General features: G+C 36.9%; 1 protein-coding gene and 1 pseudogene across 4 annotated transcripts in view; one reads left to right on the top strand and one right to left on the bottom strand.

Annotated features, from left to right (window-relative positions):
- Positions 1 to 26,224, bottom strand: part of FOXP2 (forkhead box P2) — a 632,923-nt gene that overhangs the window by 275,125 nt on the left and 331,574 nt on the right. The gene's annotated exons all lie outside the window — the stretch shown is intronic.
- LOC308492895 (ATP synthase membrane subunit K, mitochondrial-like) lies at positions 11,263 to 11,438 on the top strand (annotated as a pseudogene). Its single transcript has one exon. The product of its transcript is annotated as an ATP synthase membrane subunit K, mitochondrial-like (transcript).

The raw sequence follows: 26,224 nt of genomic DNA, 5'->3' as shown, positions 1-26,224 counted from the left end.
AGCCATAGGTGCCTCCGCACAAAGCTGAATCGGTACGTCAAGTTTGGCTGGTTACCGTGACATTCACCTTCAGTTCAGGCCTAAATAATTTATAGCAAGCTTCACTAAGCACTTATAAAGGTGACACAAACTAGGAAAAGAAATAATTAACTAATGCAAATACTTCTCAACGTACACAAACAATCACCCCTGCACACAAATGTATTAGGAAGAAGTATATATCCATTTTGTCAACTCATTTGTTCCTGGAAGTTCCCACTCTTTACTACCCGCATACCACTTTTCAATATCACCTGGGAATAACTCCAGGTTATTAAAGAAAATGTTACACTCTGCATATTCGTTTTCACAATCAAATTTTGCTTAACGTAAAAGACTCTGACTACATTACATTACATAATCAAACTCTCTTCTTTTTATAACCCTATGGCTGGGTATGTGGATGGGGTAGGGGGATAGCACTAAGTGAAAAATCTTAACTTGCCTTCCAAAATAATAGGTCAGTTTAGAAATAGATTTCTAACCAGAATGTGATATTTCCTTTGTCCTTACTATAATTTCTTATTTCTAATGGCAAATTCTTACAAACCTTTTAGTTTCTTGAATGCCCTATTAGTGATGCCATTGTTGTATAACTGATAATTCAAAACAAGCACATTTCCAGGACTAACATAGGAAACATTTTGTTTTATTTATTGAAATCTATTTTTAAAACATACTGAGTACCTACTATGTGCCATGCATTGAGCTCTATTACAACCTCTCTCGCTTTTCCTCGGAAATAATTATGCAAAAGAGTGTATGAAAGGTCAAATTTCTCCCAAATTGGATATGATCAGTTGTAAATCCCCTGGACAACTGTCAGCTTCTAGAAGACTTGGTTGTTCTCTCTGGTGCAAAGGGATCTATAAGCAAGACACATCGAATGAGCTAGGACACTGATTAAATACCATTCTTGAAAGCAGCAGAATAAACTAACAGGAAGAAATGCCCAGTGCTATCAAAACTGTAACACTGCCACAATCAAATCGGTGGCATTTACCAAATTGCAGCCACCATTTCAAACAGATAAAAGCTGAAAAACATATTTTAACAAACAGAAACATGGCTGAACTGCCTGCATTGTTCTACAGCAGTCCTGTGAAATTTCTTTATTTAAAAATAGATATCCATATTTTTAGTGTTATGCTGATCTTCTATTTAAGCGTACATAAAAATCATAATTGCAGAGGGAATTCTATGCTCTTTCAATTGTGTGGCTAACTCGAGTTACAGGTATATTGTTTCATTGTCAGGAAGTTGAGTGGGGAAAACAATTTCATTTATATGTATTTATTTATTTTAATCAGCATTTTAATAAATACACAGGCTTGAGAATTATCCCACTTTCTTTGCCATAAGTCTAAATACAGTCTTACATTCTTTCAGTAATCCAAACTCCGAGCCAGGTAAAGAACAGGCTCCCCATTTGAGGGTGTGAAATAGTGCAACACAAAGTGCTGTGGTCGCCACTTGAGCTTTGCTCCAATGCTGCAATTAAATTACAACCTTAATACCTTCTCCACGTTCATTTTATTCATAGCCATTTAGGTATGTATTTCACCCTCCTGTCCCAAAATGTCAATTCAGTGAGAATGGGATCTGTTTCTATACAATGTTGTATCTGCTAGTACATGTGCAGAGAGTCAAAGGCTTCAAACACTGAATCAAACACTTAATAGATGAAGGTGGAGCGGTGTTTTTTGACCATTGCTATATTCACCTATTAGCTACCGACTCGAGCAGTTCTGTTGAAAGGGGTAGTTCAGAGAGGGAATAGCTGAGAAATGCAAACAAGTTTTGGTGGCCATATGTAAGGAGGATATCTTTTCCAAAAGCAGTGATAATTGTTTTCTCAAGACAATGTATTACCTGTTATTCAGAAGTGAACTGTGCTAGTGTATCTGCAGTGATCAATCTCACAGGCACTCCCATAGTTTATGGTAAAAGAAACTTCATCACATGAAGTACAAATGCAAATATTTATTGAGCATCTACTATATCAGGCATATTATAAATATTTTACAAGCATTATTTCCAATCCTTGCACCTAGCCTTAAAAATAGATAATAATATTCCTGAGACACATACAGGTTAAGTTGCTCAGGGTCAAACAATATTTAATCCAGTCTTCAAATTCTAGTGTTTTCACTCAACAGTCTGTGTTCTTCCTGCTAGGTCACAATGTCTCCCTAGCCAACTAGGTACCATCCAACTTCTATACACAGAGTACTGTGTTAGGTGTTGTGAGGAGGCAGGAGAGGAATCCATAGTGAAACACAATCTAGGCTCTGCCCTGGAAACTTCCCATTAGGTAACACAGGTAAGCGATGGGTCTTATCTAACCTACCTAGAAGACAAGGTAGAAGATGAGAGTACAAATGCCACATGGTGTGAGTTCTGAACTCTGAACTCTCTGATCTCCTGGGAGATCAAGGAAGCTTACGTGGAAGAGATCCCAGGATTGGAAATGGTCTGCCAGTAAATAAGCAGAATTTCTGTTAAAAAAAAAAGTATGCTTGAGAGTACTCCAAGCAAAGAGATGCGACGCTGAAAATACAACGATGAGCTGCATCGCAGGACGGGCTACGGACAGTGACCGAAATGGACCCGCGAGTCCGCCAGGAGCGGACGGAATGTGGGGGGTGGCTGCGCTGGAAATTGGAGGGACTTGAACGCCAGGAGGAGTCCCAACTGTATTTCTTAGTCAACAGGAGTATCAACACTGTTATCAAAGCTGGAGAATGATAAGATTAGAGGCATTTTAGGAAAGTTAACATTGACCTGTGTATAAAATAAAATTAAGAAACCGGAGATGGAAAAAAAAAAAAAAACATTTGGAAAAAAACCTTTAGTAATAACTCTGATGTGAAGACTATTATCTTTTGTATTTTACAAAGGGGGAGACTGAGGCAGAGCCAGATTAAGTAACTTGCCATGGTACACAGCCAGTTAACAATTAGTGTGAGAAAAATAGAAGAGTTAAGTATTCAGTTAAAATATTCATATGAAGAAAAAAAGTTTGAGTCAATAAAATATTCATTGAAATGCATCAAGTTTATTCTTTAGTGGAAGTAACTCACTTTTTTGTAAGTTCTTTAAAGATGAGATAAAACTATTTTTGTCTTAATCACAATGCAGGATGATTATAATACAACAATGAGATTTTTAAATATCTATAGCTAAGCTTAGCATTGTATACACTCCATCCTTAGATCTGGCTAAAGTAGGAAATAATATCACTGAGTGGGGTATCCAATTTGTATAATGATTAGCTCAGGAGAAAAATAACAGCTAGAATAGAATATATATCTCTAATGAAAAATTGTAATTTATTAAACAAGTTTTAATCATTTAACTGTTATCAGATTCTTTGAGGCAATATTATTTTTTTCCAACAACAACAACAAAATGTCTAGTGTTGACTCAAACTTTAAAACAATGGTCAAAACTTTCCAGTAAAAGATATCAAAAATGCTAAATCAATGGTAATTAAGCAAAAAAGGTAACTTTTCTCTAACCAAATAAACAGCTCACCCTTACATTTAAAAGGTATTTCATTAATGAGAAATGATAGAACTCTTTAGAATCCCAGCAAAAGAAAAAACAAAGGTTCCCAGCAAGGCCATGAAGAGGAGGCAGCACTAAAGCACACGTGCAGACACGAAGCTCTGCTTTCTTCTTGCCACTTTGCATTTGTAATGAACAAGTGCTTTTCCTTAAATAAGAGATTGCCAATGATGTGCAAAGCTAGGACACACATTCATTCTATTAGTATGGGGCCGGGGACATGACCACTGTTACTTATTATGGGCAAGATGTGAATTAGAATACTGACATGTTTTACTCTTTAAGATTTTCAGGAATTATAGCAGCAAACTATTCCCACATAAATTTTGACTTAAAAAATAATAAAGGACAAAAAGTAAGGGTGAAAATTGTATTTTAAATTATGGTAGCCCAATCTGCTAATAAGGCTATGTTATGATATAGTTATGTTTCTGATGCTTTTTTATGATAAAAAATAAAAATAAGAATAATTTGATGTCATATGTGAGTACCAAAGTTCATAAATAAAATATGCAAATAAAGCATTTCAATTACCATTATTATTGTTTTGTTTTACAAATAAAATGTTACTGAAATATTCAGCTTAATATTTTGTAAGGAATAAAACAGGATGAAAAATAGTTCCATAATATCTGAAAAAAATTTTATATGTCATTTTAAGAAAAATTTTAAAATGTGTTAGAGTTAAACATGCATTTATTATTTATAAAATACCATAAGTACACAGGAAAAATACTGTTAAATATTCACACAAATAAAATAAAGAAGGACTTATACTTTAGAAAAACACTGTTTGCTCATATATGTGATTGTTTTTTTCCTTGATGGCTGCTGAGGGAAAAGTATTAACAGATGGTCATTCATATTGTTAAAAAGAATGATATAATATTTGCACTAGCACTTCTCACTATGTAAAGCATTGTTGTCCCTTCTCTGAAAACTATTTCTAGCAGTTTTAGGTGAAGAACCTAAGATGACAAAGGCCATAGGGCAGACTGCTGTTAGCACCAGGTTCTGACACTGTTGCACATCCGGAAGCTAGTAGAAACTTCCAAAACATTGCTACATTCCAACCGAGGAACTGCACTGCTATGTTCTAAGCTACTGAAACACCTCCTTGGTGGTCTGATACGTGACTGTTCTATTAGTAAAGCAAGTTAAACTGTAATTCAAACTATTTATCTTTTGGATATCACTAAACCTTCCATGAATATTTTATTTACTATTTAAAAATTGATTTTGCAGATTGTGGAAATTATTTCAAGAATGCAAATATCAGTTTCTCACACATTTAGACAGTTTTCACACTTTACCTTCCTCTGATACACAAAATTTGCATACAATGTAATCGGATTTATTTCCATTTCATTTGCTATTAGCTCTACCTTTTCTCTCTTATTCTCTTTCCTTATTCTTTCTCTCATTTTCCTCCTTGTCGTTCCTTCCTCCCTCTCCCCCCCTCTTGTTCTCAATCTACAAGTTAACAAAACAAGTGGAATTCTCAAAAAATATTTAAATGTTTCCAATTTTACTTAGTCATAATTTAATGGCCATGTTCACGTACAGTAACATAGGGAAAGATACTGTATAAAGACAGACATAGATATGGAAGGGAGGGAGGAGGAAACGTGGGAAGAGGGAGGAGGGAAGGAGGGAGGAGAGAGGGAGAAGGGAAATAAGGAAACGAGAGGAAGAGACACAACTTATAAAGAGTGTATTTATGACTTGAAAGAGATAGTATGGTCTGTACTTTTTCTAGCCTCTAGAAAGAAAAAGCACATTTGGGATATTGAAAAACACTTTCTCTTTTATCTTCTTCGTTAATTTAGTTTTGACTCAAACCTTTTTCAGGTTGGAAATAGAATTATGTAAGTGAGAAAGTTATACATAATGAAAGAGCAGTTTCCTCATTTTCTAACAACTATTTTTATAGTGCCTGGTGTTTTAATAAGTCATATAATGGATATCTGGAAATAAAGCTATAATGTGTACAAGAAAGATTCAAATCAGAATAAAGAAATCATCACATTTAGTTAAGTCTACCATGCCATGCCCATAAAAACACTGCTTAACAAATATTAAACTAACCACGGTTATAAAAGTTAAAGCTTCACTTTCAGTTGAGTTAATGTTAAACGTAACTTTAATTATTTTTCAAGACTATAAACAAAATTAGTTTGTTGGACAATAAACTAATATACATGCCAAAGCAAAAATGTTTATTCCTAGCACAGAAAACTCTGAGCTTATTTGAAGTGGACAGGGAAAAATAAACTCTACACAGAGGTGCACTTGATTTTCAATTTGCTAAAACTTTGACACCAGTGCTTTCAAGCAGTCTGGTGTTCAGTTTGCCAATGAGACTCATCATATGTTGATCGTTGCATATATATACATATATATTTATATGTATATATCACACCTTTTTCTATACATACTTGGTCTTACTGGACTAAATATCCAGCTATCTATTACTAAAATTGTTAGCTGTCTTTCACAGGCAAGGTTTTATTTTTCAATTAAATGTATTTTCGAAATGCTGACTGTAAAAAATAAAGTAACAGCAAAGAAGGGCCACTCACACTCCTAAGACAAACTGTATGAGCACCACATGAGCACAAAGAGAGAGCAAGTGTACTACTTAAATATATTCTCCAAATACAAAACAAAACAGAAGTCTCAGATCAGAAATTCGACTCTCATAAAAACTCTGTTAATACTAATGCAAAGACTACCGTGGGTCCTAGGTATCAATAACAGCAATGCTATGTAACCATGTGTATCACTTACACTTTGCTTAAGGACATCTATTTTCACTTACCCTGTAAACACTACTACTTCCTACCAGCAGGCAGCACTGTTACACCTTTTACCTGCTACCAATGTTCATGTCACACATGCCATCTGTAACTTATTTCACGTGACCTGACCTTGGCTTGCATTTGAGCCTCATTATTTTGGTTCCATGCTATTTATCTTACAGATATTCTTATCTTTCTAAAAGCAAAATTAGAACTAATAATAGAGTATCAGCAATGTCAGGTACAGAATATGTGAACATCAACCAGGGAGTGTGTAAGGAATGAACGCTACTATTTCTTTCCACTTTATCATTTATTTCTTATTGCAACTTAAAAGAAACTGCAATTAAGTGTATTATGAAGGTGTTTGATTTAACAAGTTTAGTATTAAAGACTTCATTTCTGATGTTATATACTCACTAAACTATTGCCTTTACAATAAGGTTTGTGTGAACCTTGACATTAAAGCACCTTTTAAAATTACCTATATCTATTCTTGCAGAAAAATGAATTAAGGTATAATAAATTATTAGAAATCCATATACATAAATCTATTAGAGAAAATATCATATAACGACACTCGTAAACAATTTATATTCTACAACTAGGACACATATTCACTTGACAGAATCCATCCTACCTTAACCAAAATTATTATTTTCTACTTCATCAAAAAGCACTTAAATGTAAAATAGACCAACATCAAAATATATTAAGAGAAATTCTTTGGTTCCTTTACTAACTAATCAGAGATACACAGAAAAGGACCTTTTAAGTTTAATGACACCTGCTCATTAAATGATGCTAAACACTAAAATACCATGAACAGCGGGGAATTTCAGTTTACATTAGAGAAAAAAAAATAAAAGGGTAAAAATGACTGAAGTTGGTCAGCTCAAGCTGATAGGGCACTTCAAATGAATAACCGAAGAATAAAAGAGACACTCTAGGTTAAATTAGGTTCTCCTATTCCTTTTCTTCAAAGTGCTTAACTTCACAAATTTTATTTAAATTAGCTAAACTGCCCAAATCAAAGCAGATATAAAGTTAAACAGGCAACTACACTTCACAATAGTTTACCTATTATACAACAGGTAAAATTTTCATTTTAAAAAAGTGATTTTGACTTTTAAATGTGAATATTCCTTTTCTTCATTGAAGCAATTGATGTGTGTCATTTCTAAGAAAACACTGCGCCACAGACTAAACATATACAAAGCTTCAGATGAATAGGTTTGTGTAAATAGTTTTATTCATACAATTTTATTGGCTCATATAAGTGAAAAAATTTTCCTTCCAAATACCAATATCTGATGATAAAGTATTCTGTAGCCAATTAGAATGGACTGCACAATATTTTATTTCACATACTTTTTAAAAAGTAGAATTTTCCTTAGTTTGTAACTTTTTATTTAGCATGTGATTTTTTCTTGTTTGAATCATATTTCCAAACTCTTATTTACATTTGCCAAACAGTGGTATTTCTCCAGGTAAAGTGGACTAAACCCTGACGAAACTGTAAGGTTGTCATCATCTGGCATGGACACCTCCCTCCCCTTCATTACTGGTTTTCTTCTATGCAACTCAGTGTCACCCTTGCTGTGCTGCTCACTCCTTTATAAACGGTAATGCCATTCAGGAAGTCCCATACTGTCCCAGCGAGGTCGCACTGCCCTCCAAGGCGGGCGGCTGGCCTGCCCTCCAGGAAGGCAGAGGAAAGACGGTCCCTCTTTACCACAAAGATGAAGTTGCTGATTAATAAACTACATTGGCTAGTAAGAAGTATTTACGTCCCCGGGGAATTGCCCTACAAACTTCAGATCATACCGTGTATGCTTTTTGCTACTTTTCTGCATGTACAGTTGTTGTTATAGTCTGAATATTCATGCTCCCCACCTCCAAAAAACGCATATGTGGAAATCCTGATCCCCAATATGGTGGGGTTGGAGGTGGGGCTCTGGGAGCTGATTAGGTCGTGAGGGGGGGCCTCATGCTGGAAGCAGGGCCCTCCTAACAGAGACCCCAGGGATGGAGGTTCAAGTGAGGAAGCAAGACATCACCAGACGCTTCCCGAAGCCAGAACAGGGAGAAATGCATGTCTGTTATTTATAACGCACCCAGCCTATGGGATTTCTGTTCTAGAAACTGGATGGACTGAGGCAGCCGTGCAATGAGAGGCTCTGGAGAGGGTGCTCTCCTGTCAGGCACTTTTCGTAAAAGGCAGATGATGTCCTTGTCACCTCGGAATATTTACTAGTATTTTCTAGGAATTTATATCTGTGCTTCATTTAGGCCATATAATTTAGTCGACCATGAATTTAAAAATGCAAAAGAACAAATAAGGGTAAGGACTAGAGTAAGTGATGCTGTCTTCATATCACTATGGTAGCATTTCTCAGGGACTATTCACAGAACCCAAGTTTTCCAAGACAGTCTGCAATAAACAGGTTCCATCGGAAACAATACTTGCATTTCTTGTAGATGCGTGAAGACGGTAAAGCTATAAAAGGCTATGAGAACTGTAAAGAACAGTGGTGCCCCTTTTTCACTAAATCCCATATATGTACCTTAGTGTTTTGGGAACCTATTTTGCAAGTCTGAGTCTTAAGAATTCCTTGCAAATGTACTACACAATCTCATATCAGTATTCTGATATACAAAAAGCTGTGAGAATCAAAAGGTATTTTGGTTTGTTGTAATTCAGTTGATAAAAATCGACCTAACTTGAACTTATATGGCAGTAAAACACAAACTAAACTAACACGAGGCTGTGTTTGTACGCATACGTGCATTTCACTGAAGACATGCTGCTGTGTTTGATTATAAAATACTGCTCTGATTCTCCAGGGGCTTTTACATAATATACAGAATATCTACCCCATTACCTTTCTTTAATCCAAAGAATTCTGAACTTTGAAATCTATCTCACCAGGATTTAGGAAAAGAGATTGTGGAGCTGTACAAACTAAGCAGGTCAAGAATATAGATATAGTTAGTAAAGAACAGAGTCAGTAGAACAAACAAAATCACTGGTATGAGACATGTTGTAGGATTTTTGTAATTAGACTAGAAAACACTTGAAAAAATTATATGGTCTGAGTCAGCTTGTTTACACCAGATCACACAGTGCCAGGCACACAGTAGGTCCTCAATAAATATTTGTTTACTAGATTAGATAATTGATGAAGTCTAATGCTGATTTCAGTATGTAACTGTGTAAACTGTGTGAGAAAGGTGGACATGTATTCATTACACAGTATCGCTAGAGGTGGGGACCCTAGTGCATCAGGAGAAGGCATCTTGACATTGAAAGGATCATTCCTTGTATTCAAATATTTCTGTTTTAATTTAAATTAATGTCTTCCTCTTAACTTATATAAACATGTATTATAACCAACAAAATGTATTCAATGTTTCAATTTCTTCTATCAATTAAACAAGTCAAACCTATTTAGTCTTTTCTCTAGAAATGGTCTGATAGACATTCACCTCTTCCGTTTTACTCTCCACTTGCTCTATATCCTCTTATTTCAGAGTAGCAAGCTCAGCTTAACACAGTATTTTTAAAAGTATGCTATAATAACATCTGATTCAGTCTGATTCCATTTCAAACGCTAACCTGAAGTTTGCTATGCTGCACGCCTGACCACAGGTGGGATATCAGCAGAGCACAGAGACAGGGCAAGGGCTTTGAAATCTAACAGACCTGCCCTTGACCTTCAGCTCCACCTTAAAAATAAATCACTGAACTGCAAGACAATTACAATCCCGAGACTCAGTTTTCTCCACTATTAACACGGGAATGGTTAATACTGACCCTGCAGCATTGTTTGAGGGTTTAAATTGGGTTAAAATGTGAAAGATGCCTGGTGGGAAATAAGAAACCTGGTGCGATGGGGGGATGGGAAAGAGAGAAGTGGGAGGGGACTGGGGACTGAAAAATGTGAAGTTTTATGCCTCTAATCTCTGCAACTCAAGGGAAGAAACCATTGCTTTTAAACAGCAAAAGTTTAGAGTGCAAACTTTCTGGAAGGATGTGTACAAAATGTCAATGGTGGTTTTCACAAATAATACTAGTGTTAATAATGTGTGTTGTTTCCTTAATATTCCTCCACATTATTGGAATCTACTATGATAGGTGTGTATTATTTTTAAAATTAAAAAAAAAGAATGCATTTTTATTTTTAGGAAAATGTTTCAACATTTAAAGAGCTTTAACTATGTATAAAATAAAGTCTTGAGGAGATTTTCAGGCTTCAATAATTCTAGAGAAACGAGCTTTTAATATAAATAAAAAAATATTAGAAATGAGGGGAGTTTCACCAAATCCATTCAAATTTTATTCTCTTGCATAATACCCTGCTCCCTCTCCTCACCAAAAAATTCCTTAACTATAGGTGTTTACCTCATATTACCTACATTAATATATTTTAGAATAGTTATTAATAAAGCAATGTGTGTAATTTACTTAAAATTATTAGTGAATTTGAACTTTTTCTTCATTTTCATTGGTCATTTTTATATTTTCTTTTGAAAATTATTCACAGCTTTTTCCCCAGTTTTCTGGTGTGTTTTATTGATTTTAAAGTGTGTTTTTATAACTATTAAGGACATTTAAGTTTTCATATATTTATTGCAAATATCTTCCCAGTTTATTTCATTTTTATATAACCTTTTCTCATTGTGGGTCTTTTTATTTGATCTCTGTTTAAAAGCATTTGCCTAACCCAAGATCAAATTAATATCAGCATAATTTTGTTTAAGTATTAGATGACTACAATTTCACATTTAATTAAACATATCAAGAATTTGAAACAGTCTGCAGAATTCCTGCTTTTTGCAAGGTTGAATCATGGCAGGTCCAGAAACTGATGCCCAATTCCATTTCACTCGAATCAAAAATTATTTCAACTCTTTACGCTCACAGGTAGAATGAAATGTGCACTGGCCACATATGGAGGCATTGCTCTGCTGGTCTTATACTTCACGTTAAGGTCTCAGAAAACTCCAGCTGCAAAAGCAACATAACGGTTTCTAACTGTACCTCATCTGTTAACCCATGTCGGGAGAAGCTAATGCCAACTCATCATGGGATACTCAATTTGCACAAGAAATTATGAACCTGAAAAAAAAAAGAATTTGACACAATATATTTTTTTTAAAAAGTGTAACTTTTTAATGCAAATACTCAAGATTTTTATTGAAAATCTATCCCTTTGCTCAGTTTAGGATGCTTTCCTTATTATATGTTGATTTGTAAAATGAAAGGTGTATATTTAGGGATATCTGTTACAACTCCTTATCTAGTCTTCTTTCTTGGTTAATGCAATCACTCTCTACCCAATTTCTCAACTAAAAAAGAGAGAGAGAGAAACAGAAAAGAACAGAAGGCAAACTCAGCTTCGTCTTTGAGTGTTTGATCCTTTCCCTCCTCTGGGACATCCAGCCTCCCTTCTCCCCTTAGCACAACTGTTTCAGTATGACTCCTTGGCTGGCTTTAATCATCCTCATCAGAAATGACTTCTCCCTCCTCTGTGCCACTATATGGCAACACTGCTACTGCACCTTGGATTGACCCATTCAGACAATGGTCAGCATGTTTTATTTGTGGGTGTCTGGCCACTTCTAATAGATTAAACACATCCCAAAAATGCATTGAATGAATAGCTATTTTGCCTACCATCAATTTTAGTTCTCACAGAAAACCTGGGAAAATACTGCCATAGTCACAAATTTACAGAGACGTTGCAAGTCTGGTACAGAGAATTTTTTTCCTGAAATGTTGGAGAATAAGTTACGAACCGTCTTCCCCACCACCTCCAAATACTTCAGTGTGTGTTTCTTACAAGCAACTGTTCGTTACGTAAGTGTGGGCCATCAAAGCAGGACATTGACAGTGATGAATTCTCAGAACCACCAGATCTGCAGCCTGCTTTCAGGTTTAGTCACTTGGCCTGACCACAGCCTCTGTAGTGAAAGGATCCTGTTCCGAGTCACACCTTGAATTAGTTTTCCTGTCTCTTTAGTCTGCTCCAGTCTTGAACAGCTCTGGTCTCGCTTTGATTTTCATGACCTTGACACACTTGAAGATTACAAGGCCAGTTATTGTGTTGATATGCCTTAATTTTGGTTTGTCTGTGTTTCCTCATGGTTAGTTTCAGGTTGTACATCTTTGGCAGACTTCGTACAGAAGTGATGCTGTTTTTCTCATATTCTATCAGGTGGTACATGAGTTCGTGGTATCTCTTTACTTACAGTGTTCACTTTGATCACTTGATTAAAGTGGTATCTGCCAGGCTTCTCCACTGTCAAGTTATTCTTTTCTTCTTTGTAATTAATAAGCATTTTGTTGGGAGTTATTTTGAAACTATATCAATATCCCACTCCTTCCTTCCTTATTGAACTTTCAATTTATATGTGTGTATGAGTGTATGTGCATTTCATATGTCACTCTTTATGAAATGATTTAAAATTGTTTACTTTGTAATTAAATTACTTATAATTATTAGTTATTTACTTTGATTCTCCCGTATGACTAATGGAAGCCTCTGCAAGTTGGTTTCCATGTCCTCGTAGCACGTTCCAGTCATTCTTTAAGTTTTTACTTATTTTTGCCACAACACTCATTTTCTAATTTCTCTGCCCAGTTATACAATGAGACATTTCTCCAAGGATCCCAGATTCCTCCTGGAGGAAACCCATATTTAGAAGGAAGATCTGGGTCCTAGGTATACTAACTTCTTTTGGGGTAGTGCTGTTTCCAGGGCCTCCCGGTGAGTAGAGTTAGGGAATATATATTATATACATTTGGTGTATATATGTGTAATATATATATATTCCATATTTGGGGCTTGGATGATGGAAAACCTAGTTTCCATATCGTTAATACATTTACTTATTTGAAACACCTGCTGTGGGCAATTCGTCTTTCATCTTCACCTCCACTGTTCGCCCAGTTTGGGCTCCAACAACCATGGCTGCCTATTCTCCCACATGGGTGTCACCTTCATGCTGCTGAGCTCTGACTCCAAGACCCTCCTGTAGATACACTCTTACCATTCTCCTATGGCTTGGACTCCCTACAGCAAGCCACTCACCCCAAGCAGACGCCCTCCTGAGTCCCCCGCCTGCAATACTCCATGCCACGCTGTCTTTCTGCTGGATGCCCTCCTCTGTAGCCAGGCTCTCGACACCCTAGGCAAGACGTGTCTTCTTTGCAGGCACCTTCCATACCCTGCTTGGGCTCTGACACCTGGCCTGGGTCACCTGAGTTCCATCCTGCTCCTTACACATGTACCTTTTTTTTTTCTGCCCTACCTAATGGCTTTAAGACTAAACCGTTTAAGAAGGGAAGAGGAGGGGAAATGAATGGAGGAAATAAAAGGGGGAAGGGGAAGAGGAAGAGCTATTAAGTAGAAAGTTTCTTAAACACACGTTGCTAAAAATATTCTATACTGCTTTTGGCTTGGGGAGCATGAGAAACGATATCAGCAACTTACCCTCTGGTAACTCAATGTCCTCTTGCCATTCTGGATGTATTTTGCTGTGTTCCCACCAGCACATCTACAACAACCATGCTACGCTCCGTCCCCACTGGACATTTCCTGGCCTCCTCTCCAGAATCTCTCTGCTCTGCCTTCTTCCTGAGTGCCTACCTGCCCAGTCACTGACTCCACACCAAGCACCAATGTGGAGCACGCACTGATTTTCTTAAGCCAGTCAGCCGATCTGACCCTGCAGGCTATTGTAATCAGTCTAGAAAGGGGCCTGGACTAGGCCTTGGCCAATTAATCCATCCCGTTCCCCTGGCCAGTGGCTGGGTCAAGGGTAGGCGCTTGACTAAGTTGGTCCTGAGTGACTTCCGGGAATGCAAGGACACAGTTCTATGTTCTCGTCTGGGCTGGTGATGTGAGGATGTAGGGCTCGCAGCCACTGCAAGAAGAGAGCCCGAAGCTGCGTGGGGACCTCTATGGAGCAAGGCACTGAAAGGAGTCCAGAAATATCAGAGCCAGGGGAAGGAACTTATTGTTCGCATTCGATCAGCATATCTTCACAGCCACGAGGCAGTTCACACTGTTTTAGTTATCTTCCCAGTAGTCTGAAAATGCTCATGGGCTGGCTGCACAGAGGCATTCACCGTGTATTCCAAAAGACCTTCCTGCTGCTGGCTGTTTAAAACTAGTTGTCCGAACCATGCTCCCCGACCTATTCACTTCCTGAAAGCAAGTCAGGAATGAAACACTGTTCTTGACAATGCTGCATCCCTTCCTCATTTACCCTCAGCTGTATTTGCATCACCCTGGTTCCTAGGTTTCTGGTCCCACAAGTTCATATTAATTGTGACTTCTGGGCTGTTCTGTCTGGCATTCCTCCGATCTCCCATTTGGGTTTACTGGACTTTGGCTTCCCAAGTGGATCTCAATACTGCTTGTTGATCTTCCGTGCGGGCCCCAACCTCCCCCTTTCTTCCATCTACTGAAGAGCTCTCTGCTTCAGTTCCCACCTTGCAGAGTCTCACCATCTGAGCACCTTCTGCCCCTCTCTGATTCAGGCACAGTGAACACATGACGGAATCCTCACCCTGTGTCATGCACTGTATTAAAGATCTTGACACCAGATTCTCCCTTGTCATAAATAAGTTATAAATAATATATTCATAATTCATGCAATTAAAATATTTATTTTATTTTAAAATCACCACAGTGCATTCTGCTGGCATGCCTTTATTCTAAAAATCTAGTGATATTTTACAGTAAACAGCTGAACTCAAATTAGAATTAATAAGGATGATTTTATTTTGATTTCTTACACTGCAAAACTATCAGTTTTATGTGGATATTTGAGGACTAAACATTTTCTTGACTTATGACAAGGTCAGCTGAAAATTCTTAAAACCCCTGGTTAGCTATGGACAAAAAGGTCTTAATTTTTATGGTTATTATCCTAACTTCTGAAATGAAGTACATTTTAAACAGGAATATATTAATAGTGTGGACAGTTCCACTACACCAGCATCACAGAGACATTTGTCAGTCCTTGGAACAGGCCAGGCGCTGTGAGAGGATCTGCAGACCCCACGGGGACACCAGTGTGCCCTGCCCTCGTGGAGCTGAGCTCAGTTGTGAGAGACAGACACTGACCTTGATCTACCACTCACAAAACATGCAGTGACGATACCCTGAAGTTTTCATTTGGATCTTCCCCTTGTATTCGTGTAGGCACGATCCCTTGAGTGAAATAGTTAGAAAAATGTCTGAATGAGGAGTCTTAATCCAAATGCTCATGCAGGCTGAGTAGATGTTTAATCCAGAGAAGAAGCAAGGTGAGACATTTGCACAGTAGCAGACGTATGTCCAGTGGGAAGGGATATGCTGCCACATGGAATGTGGCTTAGTGTTGTCAGAGCTTCCTGTATTTCTAGAGAAGACAGATGCTTAAATGTTGAAAATCAATTTAAAAACTATGGGGCCAAACAAAAATGTTATGAGGATTTGGCCTGCAAGCCCCCAATGTGTAATGTATAATAAAAGCTGGAGCCTAGGTTTGTGATGAACCAGTTTAATACTTACTATCAACTCAAATCTCATGTAATTTCTCATGAACCAATTCTGAAACTACTCCTGAGCACTAGATGCGAAACCCACCCAAGCAGCGGCATTCACAGTGCTGATGTTCACAAAGTTTGTTACATTTCACCCTCATATGGTAATAGACATTATTCTCTGTCTCTTTCCATTGTGATTAATTACTATTCAAGTTAACTATACCACATCCTTCCTTCTGCTTTTAAATTCTTGAATTTTTTTATATAAATCTTGTAATTATGTTGTTTTGTAATACATAGGCCACAAAACCCCTTTAATTGTAATTAATTCTTCTTGGAGTTTCTTATGCGTTTTCCTCACCATGAGTGAGTAAGTTATTCATGGTTCAACCCCTGTTTGATATTCTATGTCCTGCTTTGAAATTTCTTGCAGCTAAAGTCATCTTTCTCCCGCCATGTGGGTTTGAACACAGTTGGAGAATGATCAGTACTTTGTGCACATGCCATTGCTTATGAAGCAGTTTCCTGTGAAAAGTCCTATCTTTGCACGTACTAGGTACTCTTTTATTTGGAGAAGAGAAAGAGCTTTCTTAGTTAGCACTTCAATTTTTACAGACGGCTGTCAACCTTAAGTCGGCCATTTTTGTCTCTAAGGCATTGGATCCGTATCTAGTCTGTAAGTCAGCATAACTTTTCTTTAGGTCCTCCTAACATTAACATGTTGGGGCTCAACTGTCATTTAGAACCTCGGTTAGAAAAAGAATTCATTTATTCCTCCAGAAATGCTAACGTTGTTTCTCGTGGGTCCTCAGAAACCTGCATAAATGGACTCTGTTTTCTTGGTCTGTTGTAAAGTGAGTTGTACCTGGTTGTGCTTTGGGACAGGATGCACTTTAGTACATACTCCATTTTATCAGGATGTACAATAAGCTGCTTTAGAGAAGCACTGTCATATTCATTGTAACTATGACGTGGTGGGAAGTGCCTATTACATCACTCAGAAAGAGCTGGTCATTGACAAAGAGGGTATAGTGAATTGGGCTTAAGACAAATTTGCAGCCCCAATTTAACAATTATTGTAGCACTCTATTTTGTATGGATCTCTGCTTTGTACTCTCATTTATAAGATTCAAGGTTCCAACTTTTTATTTTATACTCCTATTTTACCAATGTATTCTTATAAGCTGTGTACATGTTTCTTACTAATTTTTCTCTAGGCTATAAATTCCCTAAATCTAAATATTAGCTTGTTAAGAAGTTTGGAAATGAGAAAAATAAGTTATTGCCAGTGGATGAAATTCAGGAAATGTCACAATGATGTCCTTTCTAACAGTATGTTTTTACCAAATTTGTGAAGTTTACTTATTATAACTTATGGAATGTGACTATCAGAACTTTTGCTGGTAACAGTAACTCCAATTTGAAAAAAAAGAAAACAGCAAGAAAGATAATGTAAAAATTCTAAAGTAGTGGCAAGGAAACAATACGTCATTCAATTTTTAACCTCCTAGAAGCTTCACACTTCTATAACCCTACTTCCTACGAAAGCCTAAGATTTTAAAATGCAAAACTGTTTAGGAGAAAAAAATAATAATAAAAGAGATGGCTTTTGTGTCAATTAAATAATAAATTGTCAGATGGCACAAACTGTCATCTTAAGTGATTTCAACAGAAATACAACAGGAAACGTGTGGTAACAAGTAGCCTAATGGAGAGGTTCATTTTGTAACTCAGCCCTGGGTAATGGAGGCCACCTGCCGAATCTGGTTAGAGTGAGAGAAGGACACTGGTATAATAGGTAAAGGAAAACTCTTCAAGGAAGTTAAAGTGAGACGAATATGACCTAGGCGATTTGAATACCTCGTTGGCCAAACTTACTCTTTTGTCAAATTTTATTTTAACTGATTTTATATATCAATGGCACTAATCGTGCACCTTTTTCCTGTCAAGCTACGTGTTAAAATATGAGCATTTAATATTGGGAGCTCCATGATTAAAACCTGAAGGTGAATTTAAAAATATATACAATTGAAATAGAATATTGGGAGGAAGTAATTCTATTGTGACAGGTCTTTCTGAATTTCAAAATATTTTACTGATCTGATAGTGCTGTAATTTTCTTTTTCTGTGTGTTTCTCTGGCTCTGGCTCTGTATCTATCTGTCTGTCCTTCTATTTTTTCAACAGCACTAACTTAAAATGTATTTTTAACTAATTAGTTTACCTGGTCTGTCATGACAGGATTTTATTAAGAAATGGTGGATTTTGTAATAATTTGCAGGAACATTTTTTTTTACTGTGACTATTTTAGTGAACTCTACAAAGTGTATAACCTAATTCTATTCACTCAGTAAAATGATTTTATGTGTCTATTGAGTTTGTTAACTTTTGTTACATACTTATATCTTAGCCAAAATCTTATTGTTCAATGTATAGTGAAAAATACACACTTATTGGGCAAAATCTCCTCAGTCCTATTAAAAAGAAAAACAAAAAACAAACAACCAAAAAAACCTTAAACAAATGGTTAAATCTAATGTCCAACCATTTCCCAAAGCAATCATATGTATTCCATTGGGAGAAGAAGGAAATTTTTAACAACTTGGAATGGACCGGTGTGATCCTACTGCTGGCAATGAAATTACATCAGCGTTGCACTGTGTGGTATGTCGGTGGAAATGGGAGATAATTTCCTCAAGAGAAGAGAATACTTTTTAACCAATGCTCAGGGCTGTAATGAAAAGTTTGAAGATTAGCATAATTTTTGCATGAAATATGTCTATTCCCCAAAATATAGCTGTTTTCAAAGCCCATATGAACAATAATTTCTGTAAGATAAATAATCAAGAGATTGATTGAATAAATTAGTGAATGAATGAACAGAGCTTGGGAAAAAACTCATATTAAGAAGAGTTTGACATATTTATATTTTCTTAGCTATGTTTATATAGCATTTAACTTTTGGGGTTAAATTTTCGTAAAATGAACTACCTGTAATAATAAACTCTAAAATGTTACAAAAGACTGGAAAAATTGTTCCTCAGAATAAATTTTCAGATAAGGTTAAATTGTACACAATCTACTTTAACTATATGAAATGTGAAATAAATTTAAAAAAACACATTTGGAAGAAGAGAAGGGGAATATGATTATATGTGATTTTTCTCGTTATTATATTTTGCTGTATTTTTCAAATACTTCAACAGTAAATACATATTTTTGTTGTATGGAAAAATTAACTTTAATATCACTGAATAATTTAATATTACTGAACTTTAATAATTTAATATTACTGAACTTTAAATATTACTGAATAATTACAATAAGAAGAGTCCCTGATATAAGATATATTCTCAGAAATAACCTGAGGCCTCTGATCCCCAAATAGTTCTGGAAATTATCATTCTCTCCTCTTACCTCTGCCTGGTTTTAGCATTCTTTTCCAGTGCTTTCCCTATTTATTAATCATAAATCTGGTTCATCATGGCATCCTCAAAGGTAAAACCGGCAAAAATGAAAGAGAAGAAGGCAGGCTGTGGCTTCTGCCCTTCCCCTCCCATGGCTTGGTTCTTGGCTCCCTCACAACACCAGGTGGTCCAGGTGAAGCCCTTTTCTCTAAGGTAGCTTTTAGGACCTACATGACCTAAAGTAGCCAACATCTGTCTGGCTAGAATGTTCTGCCTTTAGGGTGAAAAAAAATCCCACTATTAGTATGATCTTGTGCTTTTGCTCTTCAATACAAAGTTTTTGAAAAAAACAAAAAGTTTAAAAAGCTTTAAAAAGCAGAAAGCAGGAAGGTATAGGAGAGAATTATTTTACCTCCTGTAACTTTCCCCTTTGCTCTTTGTGGTAAATCCTTTAAGGAACTTTAAATGGCTGTGTATTACACTCTGTGTTATGTTCAGGGAAAGAAGCATAAAGGAGAAATGTTAAGAAGTAATTATTTTACACTTGATCAGGGATGTTAGAAACCCTTAACTGAAGTAAGACATGCTTAAAAAGAGAAAAAAATCAAAAGGCAACAAGCAATGCCTCGTAAGCACCTCCTCTGAACAAGGCATTCTTGTAGGCCTGAGACATGTAGCAGAGGCCTGTTGCTACCCCTCTTTTCTAATAACGTTTGGGTAAATAAGTTCAATTCTGAGAGAATGAGTAGGAAGCCTGATTTGGGCCATGGATCGGGCTGAATTCTCTAACCAAGATTTAGCTTTAGGAAAGCTGTACTATGGCACTCTGTCGGACTTCTGTGTTTACTTCTCAGTCTGTTCTATGTTGGAAGTAGACGCAGACATGATTTAAGCCCCATTAACAGATAAGATGGACTTCTCCTATGCTATGGAAGAGCTTAAATTTTACTTGTAGTGAACAAAAGAGTTGTCAGTTATTTTCACAAGCAAAACTTTCTTCATAATTACGACAAATGTGCCTAAGATTCTATGCGAACATCTGCCAAGAGGACCTGACTGAATGTGGGAGGTCAAGGAAGGCTTTCTTGAGTAAGGGAGCTTTGAACTGACCTTGGAAAAAAGAGTTGTCGGGGCTGCCTAGAGAAAGGGAGAGAGGGGGGTGAGGATGCTGGGCAAAGGGAAAGACGCAGGCGAAACAAACGTTTTACAGCCACCACTTAGGGAAGCCCAGCTGGTCTACCTGTGAGAGAGAAGTAAATGACAGTGAGCCAAGCAAGCACGGCTTTCTTCTTCATCCCCAGACGAGAAGGCTTTAAATGGTTTTAAGCCAGAATCAGACTTTTGTTTTTAAACTACTCAGTAAGTCTCCAGTGAGGAGAATGTTTCACCATGGGTGGGAGACTAGATATGAAGACAGCTTCTAGAAGCTCTCGGCAATAGCCAGGGGACCCATGACTCTCGCCCCTCACCAGAAGCCTGGAACTCTATGAGTCCCAGCCCACTGTCCAGTTAGAGGTAAGAATACATCCTCATTCCAGCTCATTTTAGAGAGACGCCCTTGGTATCCAGTAGGGAACATGACTGCATATTTCCAACAGAACTAATGCCAACTAGCCCATCTCATGCTATCAGTGTTGTCATATGGCCCTAATTCACCATGGTTAGATTGGACTTTTGAAGGCTAGCTGGAGAAAGCAATCACCTTTTTCACCTTTTCCTTGTACCAATTTTGTATTTACTCCCTGGGATAAACGTACTCCTCCTCTAAGTGGGACATCCTAATATCTGGCAATTCTTTATTTCTAACTCTAGCCTTTCTTCTTCAGTTCAGACAAATATTTTCAACTGACTCATTAATACCTACACTCACTGGATGTTTTGAAGGTATCTCAAACTCAATATTCTTAGTACTGTATTTCTTTCTCCAATCTATCTACTTTGAATTCCACACCACTAATAGCCAGAAATCCCAAAGTAATGTCACCATCTATCACTCTTTTAAATATTAACCAAGTCACCTTACAAATACCTCAAATTTGGTTCTAATAATAATAATTTAACAATAGTTGATGCTTATTGGAAGCTTAATATGTGTCTGGCATCTGTGCTGGAAGTAATCCAGTTATCCCCATTTCGCACATGAAGAAACAAAGAGACAAAGAGGTTAAATAACTGTCACAGAGATTATAAATTATCTCCCAGTATTCTCCAGTTTTCTGTCATGGAAATAGAACCTTCAATTTCTGGGTGGTTTTATGGCCAGCCAAAACAAAGCCTTTATTTCCATCCGGGCTTCTAACGAGGGAGGGCTTGTGCCTAGGATCTGAATCCCGGCTGTGCTATTAAAAGGAAGAAGGTATCTACCCTTTCATTTTTCTCCTTTGCTTTTGGCCGAAATGAGAAAACAGTGGCGAATCGCCCTGGGCCACGCAGAGGAGAGCGACATTCTAGAGAAGGCAGAGCAACATGAAGCAGCAGCCTGGGCCCCTGCAAGCCTCGTAGAGCAGATCCTTCTGACAGATTGTTTCCAAACATGGCCCAAGTAATTCTCCCCCATTCTGTCAGTCCTTTGCAGTGTAACTCTGCCATCCTTATCATCAAAGGGCATTTCCCCTCCATGTAAATTGGGCAGACTCTATGACTTGTTTCAGCCAATAGAATGCAGCAGAAATGACACTGGGACACTTTCAGATCCAGGTCACAGGAAGCCTTGCAGCCTCTGTTTCCATACTCTTAGAACCAGCACCACAACCACAGGTTCATGCTAGACACCAGACGATGGGACCACAGGAGGGCAGGAGTCGCAGGTAGGAGAATCAGGCGGCTGCAGCTACAGCAAGCACAAACCCACTAGACATGACGGACGTAGGACCAAGATGTCTGGTACCCACCGTAGTCAGCCCAGATGACCTGATGTGAGGCAGAGAGAGCCGGTCTCACGACCTGCCCAAACTCCTGACCCTCGAGTCAAGAGCTTGTATTTTTTAAGCCCCAAAGTTGTGAGGCAGTTTCTCATACAGCAAGATAACTAAAACAACCAGTACACAGACTTTTATGAGAAGAAATGTCTACACTGTAATCACTGTAATCAGTATCATTTTGTGTCTCTGAGACATGAGTGGAACCTGATTCTAGCTATGACAGTAACAACCGTCCTCCAGGAAGTGTCAGAGACAAGATGGCTGGCTCCAGGACCCAGGATCTGCACCACAGCCTTACACTCTACAAGAGGGATAGAGGGGAAGGAGAGGGAGAGACACATTTATTCATGGGAAAACACGTCTTTGTTCCAAGAAACTAATGAAATATCCTTTATTGTGAGATAAAGATTACTTTGATGTTCATTAAGGATAATATGTACACTGACAGACTTCCTATGTATTTGGCTGATAGGTAAGACCTATACTATAATTTCAACCTCTATCAGTATTTTCCTACAAAAGTCATACCATTCCAGGAAATCTACGGTGCCCACTAAAGCATAAGATGTAACCTTTCTGCAGTTTTGCCTTGTGTTTCTCTGCAGGCCTTTTTCTCATTTTCACTCAGCCCCGCCTTCTTCTGTGCAAACTGGCCTGAGCAGCCTAGTCCAGCAAATACTTAGAGCACTGTCGCGCCATGAATTTGGCAGGTCAGGTGTATAGTTTTGTGTGTCAGTGTTTTATGTATTACGAATTTCCAAGCTTTTTTAGGGCCACTCACTGCCCAATGGAGTGCCTCGGTGTTAGAGGGAATTGCAAATAAGAATAAAGCACAGTTCAAGAAGTTACAGTGTGGTGGGAAGACTGACAACAGCACAAAAATGATTCTAAGTCAGAGAGTAAACAGTGGGTCCCCAAAGAAGCCACTGGAACCCCCTAATTTCATTTGATAGAAGCACTATGTATGTCTTTTCTTTTCCTATAAAATTATAAGCTTCTTCAAAGCACAAACCTTGTCAGATACTTTGGGTCCTTTACAGCCTATAAGTTGACCATTTTGCTTACTGTGAATATACAAAATGTATTAACATTTTTGCTGTGATGTTTGTCTATAGTCAAATGATATTTCCATACCACTGACTGCAGTGTTCGACTTCACCCCAAGAGCTCAGTGTTCCAGAAAGGAAGTTTAGGAAAGCAGATGTATATTTTTATATATATTTGTGTTTTTCAAGAATGAATAACAATAGAAAATTTTTACAGTTTAAAGTAATCATTTATTTTAATAAAATGTAGCACCTTAATTGTATTTACTTAAAAATATAAATACTGTAACTATTTTCTGTGGATTTTTGACACATTTTGGAGAACAAACTTGAAATCAATTAACGCAGTGAAAAGTTATTTTCTAGATTCACTTAAAGAACACAAAAAATGAACACTTAGAAAATGATAATTGTTTTAAGTCTCACATTATTTTGAATACCTGAGGAAACATTAATAAAGTTTTACTTTATTGAGACTAAAAATAAGTGAACAAATTAAATAATATCACAACAAACTCCACAAGACTGTCTTAATACTTTTACCAGAACTTCGTGTGACATATGAAGTTTGAATAAATAATCTATCACCTTAAATTTATATATTTTTTTGTTCTGAAAATATTATTTTAACAATATTTGTTAAATATTTGTCATCAAAATTTGCCTGGCATAGACTATGTGTAATGATCTTTTCTAGACTAATTATGTTGAGGTATAAAATGTCAAATGAAAAGAAAGTTGTATCACTGACTTAATTATCGCCTATATTTAAAATGTGTACAAGGAAATGGAGATGAAATGGAGAAACAGAGGAAAGTGGGAAGGTGAGTGGATGAGGCGATCACGCTGCTACTTACATTCCGTGCTCTTTTGGGCAAGCTATCGTGTTTCCCTGAAAATAAGACCGAGCTGGACCATCAGCTCTAATGCATCTTTTGGAGTAAAAATTAATATAAGACTATTTCATATCACATCATATCATATTATGCCCAGTCTTATAATAAAATAAGATTAATAAAATAAGACTGGGTGTTATATTAATTTTTGCTCCAAAAGATGCAATAGAGCTGATTGTCCAGCTGGTCTTATTTTCAGGGAAACATAGTACTTGAAGTTCTCAGAACCTCAGTTTTCTCAGATGTAATGGACAGAAAGGTATCTCTTTTACAGGCATAAGTGATCGATGTATGAAAAGCACATAGCCAAACAGCTCACATACAGTAGCCATGCAAACAATTAGTACAATTGTTATTTCTGTTTTGGGTACTTTGACAAATCCACTGTCTTGATGGCCCACTATTTTCTTCTATGAGAAAAGAGTATTGGCTTTGATTAGAGCAATTCAAAAACTGGTCATTTTCTAAAACAAAACAAACAAAAAAAGAAAGAAGAAGAAAAAAACTGGAAACAACACTGGGTCACAAACTTTATATTTTTCCAAGTAAATGAAGTAATAATTGAAAGAGCCTTCCCTCTGGAATTGTTTGTTTGCTGTCACAAGCTACTTTGTCATGCATGCTTGGCATCTGTTCACAGGTTGTGTTTGGGTTGTATTTTTTCTACGTTGAAAAACATATATGTTTTACATCAAACATAGTTTATCTGCATATTTTCTTTTATTTCTTGAAATAATTCTTATTTCTTATTTTTGTTATGTACTTATGGTAGTAAATGTTACAATAATATCTCTGCTGTATTATCACCTAAAATTAGAAGTACTAAGTGAATAAGGAATATGTCTATTTAACACTTTTTGTTTTGCATCACAAACAACTGGCAATCTAACAACACTTTATAAGAACAACTCTGGAATAGAAAATTCCAAGCTTGTATTTTAGATTATAACCTAGGGTTCTTCTCAAGCAATGTAAGACAGCTAATTCACACTAAATTATTTCACTAAAATCAAAATGATCTCCAAATATGCAATTTCTTTGTCTTAAAAATCTGTTCTATTTAAGATAAAATTACCAATGGTCATAGGTAGCAACAAATATGCACATTAATATACATAAAGCAATAAAAATGAAATTAATGAATGTGAAGGCACTTAAAATATTTAAAAGAGCCACATATTTAGAGTATTGTTATTTACAAAACAGATGTCTTCTTTCCTGAAGAAAAGTAGTCAAACACAAATCCAAATTTGTTATTAACTATTTCAAACACAAAGGAACTCTAATAGTTACTGAAATGGAGTTACCTGCGCTGCCATCTTGAGTGTGGGTGGGTCCACTCAGAAGGTCAGTGTTTTCTTGCTTTTTGTGTTAGGGTGCATTGCTCAGGCCTGACAACAGCTGCACTTTGCCAGGCTCAGACACCAGGCTGGTGTGCTGATGAGGTCACCAGACACCAATGACATGAGCACGACTAGAACAGGGCCAACACAGGTACACACTGCTAATTTGTTCATCTCTGTGGGCCAAAAGCCAACTGCATGGCAAGTGGGTGCCCCAAAGCTGTTGGGGCTCCTTTGCTTAGAGAAGGACTGGACACCGAATCATTGCAAACCTGGGTGACCTCTGTCTACAAACTCCTTAATGAACCCTACAAGTGAACTCATGAGAACACATCTGAAGGGTCAGGGAATGCTCACACCATGAAGAGTACCAGGTGAAAAAGAAAAGCCAAAAGTAGAAAAAAGTCATCTGAGAATGACATAAAACTTCATCCAATTGTTAAAGCGCAAAGCAACAACAATACAAAAGACATCATTCTTTTCCAATATTTTTTAATTTTGAACAAGTACAATTCAGTATCATGAATTGATTTAGCGCAATTGGGTTCAATCAGAACATTGAACACTTTTTCTTTACTCTCATGATATATTTTTATGTGTGATATAACAATTTCAAGTGAAAATATTTTCCATTAGGACCCACCTTCGAGTTTTTAAT

This window comes from Rhinolophus hipposideros (assembly GCF_964194185.1).
Source record: "Rhinolophus hipposideros genome assembly, chromosome: 25".
Taxonomy (NCBI): domain Eukaryota; kingdom Metazoa; phylum Chordata; class Mammalia; order Chiroptera; family Rhinolophidae; genus Rhinolophus; species Rhinolophus hipposideros.
Note: the sequence above shows the minus strand (reverse complement) of the source record. Positions and strands in the feature narration are given on the sequence as shown.